The 12,508-nt window shown below is 39.8% G+C and overlaps 1 pseudogene; it reads right to left on the bottom strand.

Annotated features, from left to right (window-relative positions):
- Positions 1-3,766: 3,766 nt before the first annotated feature.
- On the bottom strand, positions 3,767-9,898 carry LOC117029689 (interferon-induced very large GTPase 1-like; annotated as a pseudogene).
- Positions 9,899-12,508: the final 2,610 nt, after the last annotated feature.

Genomic DNA, 12,508 nt, shown 5'->3' with positions numbered 1-12,508 from the left:
CCAGTCTAACTCCTGAGGTTATGTTCGTCACTTCATCTGCAAGCTGGCATTCCATAACTCTGAAGAGTTGACCTGTACCTACTAATTTATTCCCTCACTTTAAATTACTTCCCCCTTCTTGCTTCTCCTTTTTAATTTCTACTGGGATAACTTTTCTAGTAAATCCCTTGCATGTGAATCTGTAAGACAGATTCACACGCAAATACTCTGGGTAACATAAGACATGTTATCTTCCTTAATGCTAAAGAATTGTGACAGTGACTTCTCTACACCTTTGTCTGGTTGATTACTGTTTGAAATAGGTGTAACTACTGATAAAGTACCAAAGGACATCAATATTTTGAGATGTATTTGAGATATAAGTTAAAATCACATTTATTTAGAACTTACTGTGACCTCAACTGTGATTTCCCAAGGAGTCATTGTTGAATGTTCCTGCCATTGAAGCCCAGATGAGACTATCTCAAGTTATCAATGTGGTTTTAATAAAATGTTACTCAAAAGCAAAGGAATAAGGAACTTGGTGGAGGTAGTATAACATTGTAATAACTTAGAGAATACTTATTCAGTGTATGACACTGTACTAAATGCTTTCTCCATAACACTTTATTTATTCTTTCCAACAATAGCATGAGAAATGTACTACTATCTTACAGATAGGGCACTTGAGCTCCAGAGAAGTGAAATAACATACCCAAGGTGTCACAGGCATCACTACTACAAAGATAGTCGTATTGGTAATTAGCATTGACAGTGTCAGTGATGGTGCACACACTTTCCTTCACTGCCTTGTCCACTCATGCACCACAGCACTATCATGAAGGATTGAATGGCTGTTTCAGACCTTAGTGAAGGTTTAGAGTGATTAAAGAGAATTATAATTTTGAGGAATAGGAAAAAAAAATTGTATGTTTCATGTGTCTTTCCCTATAGTCCAAGCATGCCAAAACTTAAGGGGATCAATTTTTTAGACACACCCTGCTGTAGTCAGCTCAGGCTGCCATAACATAAAACCATAGACTGGGTATCTTCGATTACAGAAATTTATTTCGGAAAGTTCTGGAGCATCTAAGAGCAAGGTGCTGGTTGATTCAGCTTCTGGTGAGGGTTCCCTTTCCATCTTGCAGATAGCTGCCTTCTTGCTCTGTGTGCGCATGGCCTTCCCTTGGCTCATGCATGTGGAGAGAGAGAGAGATCTGTCTGGTGTCTCTTCTTATAAGGTCACTGATCCAATAATGAGGGATCTTCCCTCATGAACTCAGCATACCCTAATTATCTCCCAACAACACCCCCTCCCCCAAATCACATTGTGAGTTAGGGCTTTGACATATGAATTTTGGGGAGACTCAAATATTTATTAACACACGCCATTCCCTAAACTTTCTCACGTTTGTATCCTCTCTCTGAGAGAGACCTACTTCAAAACTTCTCAGTGTAAATTTTACCTTCATTTGAGAAACTCACATCTTATTCATGTGGTTTGGTCATGTCTTAGAATATATCACCCTCCTAGCTCCATTCCTACAAGACTGTGACTCCTTCTTTCCCACTGCACTTGGGATCTGTTGCTTAATATACTCTGGAATTCCCCTTATCTACTGATGTGGTGACCCTCAATTGTTATGTTTCTATGTTCCCCACTTTCAATGACTCTAAGAGGCTCATTGCCTGTGAGCCTTATCTCTACTGGCCTCACAATTCTGGCCACCTCTAATCCTGTACCTACACCTGGTCCCAGTGTTTCCTACTCTTTCTGATGATGTGATTCTCATCCTTACTGTCACCATTCACCATTTCCCCTACTCCATTGGTCCTCAGGGCGCCTCCCTCAGTGACCCTAATCTAATAACACTGTAATCCCTTTAATCCTGACCCCACCTGATGACAGCTTTACTCTCTCTACTGCTATCACAGAAAACCCCATTCCTATATGGTCATCTTCTCTCTATCCCAATTTACTTTTTGCCATTTTTTCCCCTTGAGCACAGTCTCTGAATCTTATTTAATAACCACTCTTTTTTATTTATACATAACAATGTTGGCTTGAAAATCAAAGTTAATATATGATATATGATACTTCTTAGTTAGGAACCATTATGAATTTGTTAAACAAATACAAAAGGCATTCAGCAAATGTTAACTGAATATTGAAGTTTTCAATGATGCAGTGATGTGAGAGACAGGCACCATGCTCGGCAGGGGTTCTGTTTCTGTCACCATTTCAACATCATCATATTGGACCTACTAGGTCCTTTCTTACTGAGACTATTTTCCAGAGAACAAAATGGAAACCATACTGTACAAGAACACTTGTTTCCTCTATAATTTTTCTGTTTCAGGATTTCTTCTGGATATATGGGTCATGTGACCTCAAACTGAGAGAATGCTTGAAGCCCTTTGAGGGTATAAAGATAGCAGAATCAGTACTCCTGTCTCCCAGCTCTGAAGATTCAAGTTATGACTGCGGTGCTATGGATTGTCTGTTTTCACTGGCAATGGAGGGGTAAACATATCCCTTCCATGTAAGTAGAAACCAATGGTTGCTCCCGTGTCCAACATGAAGAGATTTTCTACTTTGTGTCGATTCCTTTAGATCATCAGCTTTGAGAACCTAACAAAAGTCATTGTTTCAGAAGGTGTAGGATTGCAGAATGGTGATTTCTTTCCCCTCTCAGGGTTTTGGTTGCCTTCAGAGTATGTTTTATTTTTATTCTGATAATGACCCTATGGTTCAAATAGCAAGAAGAGTCACAAGGGTGAGTGTTTTAGAGATAAGAAATTCCTTCCATTGTAACATAAAAAAGAATTTATTGAAATATCAGAACCTAAAAACTGTGTACTCTTTGATATTTTATTCTTGAAGGAATACTTTATAAAATCATTACTAGCATAATTAAATCAGGCCTTGTCCGTAGCCATGATTAAAATGGCTCCTTCAACTTGTCATAAAAGCTAGTCCTTTGATTTGTACAAAGCACCAGGCTTTGAATACCTAAACCTTTGTGAACCATATGTTTTTTAGAAGCAGGCACAGGGAACTGCCAAGATACCAGGGAAGAAGAAGGTATGGCTAGATGAGAAAAAAACAGTTACTTGATTTCTATTTACCATATTTGCTTGATAATGTTTCCTGAATTGATGCAGGCTCTAACGTGGTCAAGTCCCTTGTGTTCTTTCCCAGAACAGAATATGCCCATATATCACTATGCATGGGAATCATGGACTTTCCATGAATATTTTTTCATTCAAGGGTTAGTAACTTTTCTTCACAATTTCAGAGGGTATAAAAATACACTTTAAGAAAGGCAATTTGTTCCTTTTAGCCAAGAACTGTATATCAGTTTGAACGATCACATATTAAGAGTTAATCTATAGAAGTTTGTAGCAGGCTTCAATGATTTTGATTTCCCTGTAGGAAAATGTCTTTTTTGAGACTTTATATAATTTTACATATTTTAAAATAAAAGAAAATTCTGAATAATAGTTTAAAATATGAAGTAGGCATTTTAAATGAATTATATTTTGTTTTATCAATGTTCATATATTTTAGTAACCTGTTTTTAAACCAGAAGGAATTGAGACAAACAAAAATGAACTCCTTCCAATAGGAAATCTACTCTTGCAATGTTAATTGATTTATTTTTAGATGTTTCATTTGAAAAATGGAAATAATGAAGGTTCTCATTGTGAGAAGGAGGTCTCTTCAGATTGTTCAGATACTACAATTCTTTTGTTCACATTCTCGTACTCTTGTGGTCATTGAGTATTACTGTTTTTTCAAGTCATCAAGGACATCCTGCTTTGTGATTTTGAACCATTGATCAGGGATTTTACCTTTACCTATAAATTTTTTCTAATATTTTTCTTCTAGGGTTGATCTGAAGTGACAGGCAAACCATTTCCATTTCTGGGTGGATGAGTCTAGGGTGATGCTCCATGTGGCATAGTACCCTTCTGCCTGTCGATAGTTCTTATATGGGAAAATGCAGCCATCCTGCAAAATAAACGAACAATCACTTGCTACCAAACTAGTACAGTATTGAATAGTCAACTCTTCTGTTTCATGGTATTGCCACCCATTGACAGCCTTAGGACGGTGGAAGGGAACACTGTGGTCTCCGTCATGTGTGGGGATTGTGTTTGTACAAATTGCTCCACAGAAGGGACACTGTTTCCAGCAGTCACAGAGCTGTTCAGAGAGCATTTTCTGGATTTCAGTAACAATTTCTTCTACAGGCATACTCAAACACATCTGTTCTACCGTCTTCATTGTAGGATTCAAAGCTTCAGTCATGGCTTCTTTGAGAAACTCAGTATCTTTTATCTCCTGGTCATTTCAAGTCATTTCGTGGAAAGATCAAGTTACTTCCCAGATGATCACAGAATTAATCCAACCACCTAGACACAGTGCTGCTTTTATCTTTGGCTATTGCTGTGGATTCATGAATAGCTGAGAGGATGGCATTCTTGATGTCATCTAAACCAATTTGTAAAAAAGTTTTCATTATTTTACTTCCTTTGTCTGAACAATATCTTTTAATATGGTTTCAAAAGTATTTCCTAAAAAATGATTCTGAATTATGAAAGTACTCCCAGTAATCATCAAAATTTTCTTTTTCTGCCAGAGAGATAAGGATGTGTTTCTCCAGTTTAGTTCTGTTTCCATTGAATGCAGGGAAGGTAGATAGCATGGCTCCAGCAATTAGAGGGGCCATTCTTTTCCCACATGGTGGTAAAAACAGCAGGTGTGAGTTTCTTCCACTGAAAATCAACCAATGATTTGATGGAGATTGCTCCTTGACAAGAGATCTTAAAACTCATGAAGATATCATCTTTCTTGCTTTCCAGATAGTTTACAGGATCATTTGAACTTTTGAATGCCCTGTGCATCTCCTTAAAATTCTCTGATGCTCTTTGGAATAAACACAAAGATAAGTCAATTTTATATTTACTTGTAAATGTGTATCTTCCCTCATTGGGGGCCGATTTCACCTTCTCTTCTATTATTCTCAGGATTTCATGGAAATAACTTGGATTGTAATCATGTTGTTGCCCTTGAATGTTTTTAATGTATTCAGTAAATCTCGAAATAATGTGCTCAGTGGTCCTCTTTATGGACTCTTTATCATGTTTTTCTAATTGTTTTGTAAACATGAGATATTTCTTGCTCACCTTGATATGTTCATCATAATTTTCTTGAAATGTTTCTCCAGAATTTTTCTTCTGTATGCTCGCCATGTCTCTTTCCATTTTAAAATGTTCTAAAAGGATGTCTTCAGAATCCACATCAATGTTAGGGTCTGTGACTGGAGGGAGAGTTGAGGACAAAGCATTGACCCATGTTTTCCAAAATGAATTCAATATCTCATGTAACTCTTCCTCCCTCAATTCCTTGCCCTTCACAGTTAAAGCTAAATTTCGGCTTTTTCCCAATAATTCCTCTTCATAATGTGACTTTTCGTTATCCAATCTTTCTTGACTCTTTCTATAATTAATAAGTCGCTCAACCTTTCTTTGGATATCTAAAGTAAGTGACTCTTTTAGGGTCATTAGCTTATTTTCAAAATTTGCTTTCCACTGAATCAGTATTTCACTCTCTGGATCTTCATTAAAATATTTTTCAAGTTCTTGCTTGATGGCTTTATATTTTTCTGCACCTGGAGCCTCAGTTGTGCTTGTTCTGAGTGTCTGGACTTTTCCATTCTGAGTCTGGTTCATCAACTGGTTCTGTAAGCCTAGCACATGGCTCCTCAGCTCCTAGGTCTAGCTGTTATACATGGTTTCCAGTTTGCTCATGGCCATGACCTCTCGAGTGTTCCTGAAACTGAAAATAAAGTTCTCATTCACCAGGGCTCTCCATAGATCTTGAACTCGTGATTTTACATCTGATATCTTCATGATGCTCCCCCTGGATTCCTGTTTGGCAGTCATAAGAATTCTAGTTTTCAGTTCCTGGACATTGTGGCTGTAGCGAGGATTGGGAGGGGCCATTGGAGGATTGCCATCCCAGAGGTGAGCAAAGTAGTAGACATGAGTATTGACATCAAACTTAATGACATCACTAAAGCGGGTTATGTCTGAGCACTGTTCTTGTTCAGCCACTGTTGCTGCCATTTCATCTAGTCTCTGCTCTAAGTGCCTTCACCCTTCCATAGTTTGGTCTTTAGCTGTAACTTCCCCCACATTATGATGGACAAAGAGGCAACTTGGGGAGATTTTTACTTGTTTCATCCTCAAAAAGGCTTGGACAATGATTTGGAGAGTATCTTGCATTTCTGATGGTTTTTCCCCAAAAATATTGATCAGAGTCAAATTTCCAAGTCCAATGACAAAGGTTGCCAACTCATTGTCACGATTCTTGGATTTGTTGCTCAGTTCAGGGGCCTGAAGCTGTTCTGTGTCCACAACAAGCAAAAAGTCAAAGCCAAGTTCCTCTGAGAATGTGTCGTCCACCTTCAGGAGCTGCATGTAGGCCCCCCGGGTACACCTCCTAGCACTGACAGTGAACTGCAGCCCAAAAAGTGCATTCAGCAGGGTGGACTTCCCTGAGCTCTGCAGGCCAAGGACAGAGCGAACAAAGAGCCGTTTGTTTCCCAGTTTTTCAGAGAGCATGTCAAAAAGAGCTGTCACCCACTTTAGAGGCACATAGAAAGAATCCCCGTCCATCAGCTCAAAGGGACCACCCAATATCATTAGATCTGCAGCAGTCTGGGGAAGGGAGAGAAAAACGATATATTTTGTGGAAGAAGTTTCTTCCAGAGCTTCATAGATCTGGCCAAATTCTTGGAGAAGTTGCTCAATTCCCAAGGTACATTGAGCAATCTCTATGGAGATAGCTTCTATCTTATTTTGCCAACCTTTCAGGTTGTTGCTATTTGGTGCTTTTCGCTTTTCTGTTTCTATCAGAGACCACACAGATTTTTTCTCTTCATTCAGTTTTTCCAAGTGTCCTGCAGTCAGGTTGTCTAAACACATACTCAGCCATTGCAAAAAGTAGAGTGTGGTGTGAGTTTCTGAGTGTGTTTGGAGAACATCACGGACAGAGCGCATTAAATCATTGAGAGGAAAGGCTCTCGTCAACTGTTGGTGCCGTATTCTTTGTTTTTCTGTATGAATCTCACATTTGTGTTGTTCAATGCTCTGATTCCCCTTTTCTCTGAGGTGAATAGAGTTCTTTGTCCTTTTTACACCAAAGGTGCCACAGTTGTCCCTGAAAGGGTAGTAAGTTTTCCTTCACCTCAGATATCTTCATTTCTTTCAGTAGGGCCATTAGGATCTCTTCCTTTTCTTTGGCTTCCTTGCAATCTCTCTGGTCTTCATCAATAAAAAATCCTTACTTGCGAGCAATCTGGGAACAGTCCTCTATGCTCAGAGCAGTGTGTGAGAGCTCTAGCAAACGTCTGATTGTAGTAGCGAGTTCCTCTGTTAATTCCGCCTCATTTCTGTTCCTGATCCCAATAATTGCTTTCTGGTTAGAATTATTGGCCATGGTTTTTTCTTTGTTATCAAGCAAACAGATCAGAGGTCTTTGTGACTGACTCAGGTCAAGGACAATGTTTCGGTTTTCTTTATTTTCATCTGAAGTTGACATGAGGACAATGAGAGAAGAGACCTCCTTCAGGAAGGTGAGTTGCTTCTCATGTTCCTTTGCATCTCCATGAAGATTGGTGAAGGTCAAACAGTTGTCAAATCTGTCCTCATCTTGCCCCCCAGGACAGAACCAGCAGACTTCCACCACACCTCCCATCAAGAGACAGTCTTTGCTGCTCCCTCTGCAGTGTCGGTGAAAAAAGATATCATGTTTACTCTTACTGAGGAGACAGTTCAGGATCTGAGATTTAGAAGCAGAGAAGCCATTTCCAACTCTAATAAAGGACACAATGGGGGTAGAGACACAACACATCTGCTTATTCTTGTAATTTTCCTTCTCTTTTGGTGATTTCCTGGCTTTCTGTCAGCTTCTTCTAATTTGACGGAGAGACCAGAGAGAAAATTCCATTTCAGAACTACAGGGATTAGGTATGAGAAAGGGGAGGGAAATTGACAAATGGCAAGTTTGGCCAAAATGTATTTTCTGGCAATATTGTCTGCACAGTGAAGAATTGCCATCTGAATATCCATAAAGCCTACGATTAGTGGCTGAAAGATTAGTGGGATCATCAGCGTCTTCGAACAAGTCTTCATATGGATCAAAAGCCTCATTTTCCTGATTCAAGGCACATGGATAGACTTCATTCTGTGTGTTTTCATGATCTCTGAAGACCAGGCATCTTAGCCCGTAATCCAGCATCAGTAGCTTCTGCAGGAAATAGAAGGGAAGCTCCTGTTCACAACTGGGCTGGCTGTTGTACACAGAAGCCTTGCAGATCACGTGGAAGTTAGCTTTGCTCATCCTTTTTGGGTAGTAATGTGTTAGGCCTAAACGCTGGAGTAACTCTTGGAAGGCTCTGTCTTCCTGTTTGCTATTTTCATTATCATGTGGTTCATGGGGCTCTTCCTTTTCATGGAAGATGCTTTGCAATTTTTTTCTCACCTCCTCCATTTGCAGTGAAGGGGTGGTGGCTTCATAATTCCCATCAATGAGCAATCTCAAGTCTTTCTCTAGGTTTTCCCAATCATGATCTGCTTCAAGTTTGGTGAGGACCAAAGTTGTCCTCACCAATGGTACATTGTCCTCAAACAATGTACCAGTTCTTTAGACAAAGATTGGTCCATGTGTTGTCTTATTAATGCCAAGCTTTTTGTTTTCTCCTCTGGAGACACAGCTGTGTCTCCAACAGTAGATGTAAGATATGAGTACCAGGAATGCCTGAGGTGCAAATAGTTTTGAGCTCCTGGTATTTCCTTGGGCTGCTTGCATTTCATTCAGTAGGAAGTCTATCTCATCACAGCCCAGGAGATACTGAAAAGTATGGTTTACCACATGATATCCTGCACCAGCTTCAATGTTAAGTAGCAAGAGCTGTGTGTCGGGCTGCTCTGTTTCTTGGAGGTAATTCAAGAAGCAGCCAAGAGACAAGCTCACCTCGTAAGTGGCCTTTCTTTGAGCTTCCTCCACTGTTTCTGCAGACTCAGATTTGGCCTCAGATTTGAGGTCATTTAAGATTTTAATTAATTCAGAAATCTCAGAGACATTGATGTACTGTCACTCTGACTCTGGCTGGAAGATCCACTGCATGATGGAATGAGCCTGAGGAAAGTTTGTCACTCTGTAGATTTGCGGATCCAAAAGGCTGCGTAACTGAGATTTAATAAGTTTGGTTTTGTAAATGGAAGACTTTTTGCAAAAGTTAACAGTTTTTAATCAGAAAATTCTGCAGACCCTCATCTGTAAGGCATATGTTAACCCAAGTGTCATAACTTTCAATTTTTTGCCTCAACATTTGCATGAAATTTATCAGCCTTTTAAGCTGCTCTTCTGGATCAGATACCTCCCAGGATTTCACATCTTCTAGGAAAACCCTAGCCTCCTTCCCAACACTCAATAATTCTTCTCCATCTTGGATCTGGGCAGTGAACCCAGTTAGAGTACTGTAGCTATTTTTTAGCAAGTTAGCTACCTGAAGAGGGTGTTTAAAATCCCTTTTGTGAATGGAGAGTGTGATGTCCCCAATGGGCACCAGCTGAAGTCCCCGGTCAATGACACACCAGGTTTGATTACTGGCAACTAGGCCAGCTTTCCACTGTGAAAAGTTGTTTGCTGCTCGTGTGCCCCCGTGTGGGCCACAGATAGTTGGACTTTGATTTGAAGATTTTGGCAGGTTGTGATTTGGGAGGATGCGTTTGAATGAGAGTCTGACACATCCTTACCTGCAGTGACTTTCAATCCAAAGCCAGTGTAGCTGCCCCTTGTATAACTATTCACGGATTCTGCTGTGTGTGTTTGTGTGTGTGACATCTTTGTGTGTGTTGTGAACATGGACTGCCTTTTTAGTTGCCATGGTGAGTTGCAACTTAAGAAACTGGGCTTTTGCACTTCCTATTATATAGAATCAATTGCATGGATAGCAATATGGTGAGGATTGTCGTTTGAAAATATGCATGAGTTTGATGTTTATTTGTATTTATTTGTTTGTTTGTTTGTTTTTAAATTTTATTGGGAAACAGCCATGGTCATTGGTTATATATTGCTTTCATGCTACAGTGGCATAGTTGACTCTTTAAAGAGGGTTCATCTCCCAGTGACCCATGTGGGGATCGAACCAGCAACGTTGGTGTTATCAGCACCATGCTCTAACCAACCGAGCTTACTTACTGGTCACCCCACCCCCTGGTGTTCATTTTAATAACAGAGTGGTACTCTGTTATCACTCCTCAGTTAGTTTCTGTCAAACCTGTGTTGAATGGTTTTCTTCCTGTCTCTCTGTCACTCCTTCTTAGACCCTCTCATGATATGTATTTATTTTTCTATCCTTTAAAATATACTTCTAGGTGTCAGCATCATGGTGGGAGATCTTCCTCCTTTTTATCCCCCTTTAAAACAACTAATTATACACACATTCACAAACAAAAGTGCCTCTGTGGCAATTGTGGAATCTAGCACCATGTGCTAAGGGATGTTAAAGGAATCTCAGCCACCCATCTAGTAATAGGTAGAAGAGCTCAGTGTGGGCTGTGGAAGCAGCAGAGCCAGAAAACCAGCCCCAACCATCTTTCAGTAGTTGGAACAAAAAACTGTAGAGTGTTGACCTGGGCAAGTACCCACAGATGCAAGAAAATTTTCAGCAGTCCAGTCTTCCCAAGAGGTGATTCTACGATGAGTTTGATGACATTACATAGGCTAAACTTTCTGGTGGTGGTGATCTTCCCAGTGGGGAAAAAGGAGAGTGGTGAGTGAGTTCCTAGCTACCCCAGTTCTGTGGGACATGGTAGAGAAACACATTGCTTTCCAGCAGCTCCTAGTGTATTGTGGCAGGTCCTCCATGACTTAGGGTAATGAAGAGATGGGAAAGAGGTACATAAGAATTTTAAAAGGCATGAAAGGAAAAAGGTTCCTCCTGATCTTGTTCAGGACTTTAGCAGGAAGTCCTCCTGTGTCCCTCTGAGAGAACCTCACCTGAGAATCTCCCCACTGGGTCTGCAGGCACCCCTAATACCCTGAATGCTAAACCCATAGCTCTACCCACACTGTGGCTGGCCCCTTGTTTATGCTCCTGAGTTCAGCAATGAGAGCTAGTATAGTGAATGTAATTTTACCAGAAAAACACACTAGGATCTGTGTGTAGGTGAAAAACCACACACTTGAGCTATAGTGCCACCTCCTGGAAAACAAAAGAGAAGTTTCCAGCAGCCAGACTGGTGAGTTGTAAGATCTAGAGAAGATATAAAAGCTTAAGAACTCTACCACAAGAGAGTGCAAAAAGAGTAGAGCAGGTGTACCCATACAAAGGCAGATGAAACCCAGATATAATAGCACCAATAAACAGAATAGCCAATCTGAAGGCAACTAGTAAAGATTTAAGGATGTATCTGCTACGTCAAATGGAAAAGCAACAATGCAAGACTACAAGGCTATGAAAAATCAAGGAAACATGTCATCACCAAAAGATAACAATTCTTCAGTAACCCAGCTTAAAGACATGGAATTATGTGACCTGATTGACAGTGAATTCAAAATATCTGTTTTGAAGAAATTCAGCAAGCAACAGGAAAACTCAGAAAGAGAATTTAACAAAACCAGGGGAAAATATGTGAACAAAATAAGATATTTACTAAAGAAATAGATTTTATGCTTCAATTGAAAATTTTAAGGAATGAAATGGAAAATGCATTAGAGAGCATGTGTATTAGTGTAGAGCAAATGGAAGATAGAGTAAGTGACTTAGAGGGCAGGAAGTTTGAAATAACCCAATTAGAGAAGCATAAAGGAAAAAGAATGAAAAAGAGTAAAGAAAGCCTCCACAGTCCATGGGATTCCATAAAAAGAACAAAATTAGAATAATCAGGATTCCACAAGGAGAAGAGGGTGAGAAGGGTGCAGAAAGTTTTTTTTTTAAAGAAATAATAGCTGAGGATTTCCCAAATTTGGGGAGAGAATTGGACATCCAAGTTCACAAAGCTGATAGATAACCCTGTTATCTCAATGTGAAAAGACCTTCTCCAAGACACCTGGTAATGAAATATGGTATTGACACCTGGTAGTGAAAAATCAAAGAGAGAATCCTAAAAGCAGACAGGGTAAAAAAGATTGTAAACTACAAAGGAACCCTCTTTAGGCTATCAGTAGATTTCTCAGTAGAAACCCTACAGCTCTGGAGAAAGTGAGATGACATAGTCAAAGTGTTGAAAGGAAAAAAAAATTGCCAGCCAAGAATACTCTGGCTAAATTATCCTTCAGACGTGAAGGAGAGATAAAGACTTGCCCAGACAAACAAAAGCTGAGGGAGTTCATCACCACTAGACCTGCCTTGCAAGAAATGCTGAAAGGAGTTCTTCAAGCTGAAATGAAAAGATGCTAATCACCGACATGAAAACATATGAAACTGTACAGCACACTGGTAAAGATAAA

Source organism: Rhinolophus ferrumequinum, chromosome 11, assembly GCF_004115265.2.
Source record: "Rhinolophus ferrumequinum isolate MPI-CBG mRhiFer1 chromosome 11, mRhiFer1_v1.p, whole genome shotgun sequence".
In the NCBI taxonomy this organism is placed as follows: Eukaryota; Metazoa; Chordata; class Mammalia; order Chiroptera; family Rhinolophidae; genus Rhinolophus; species Rhinolophus ferrumequinum.
The sequence above is the reverse complement of the archived record's forward strand: the minus strand, read 5'-3'. Positions and strand labels throughout refer to the sequence as shown.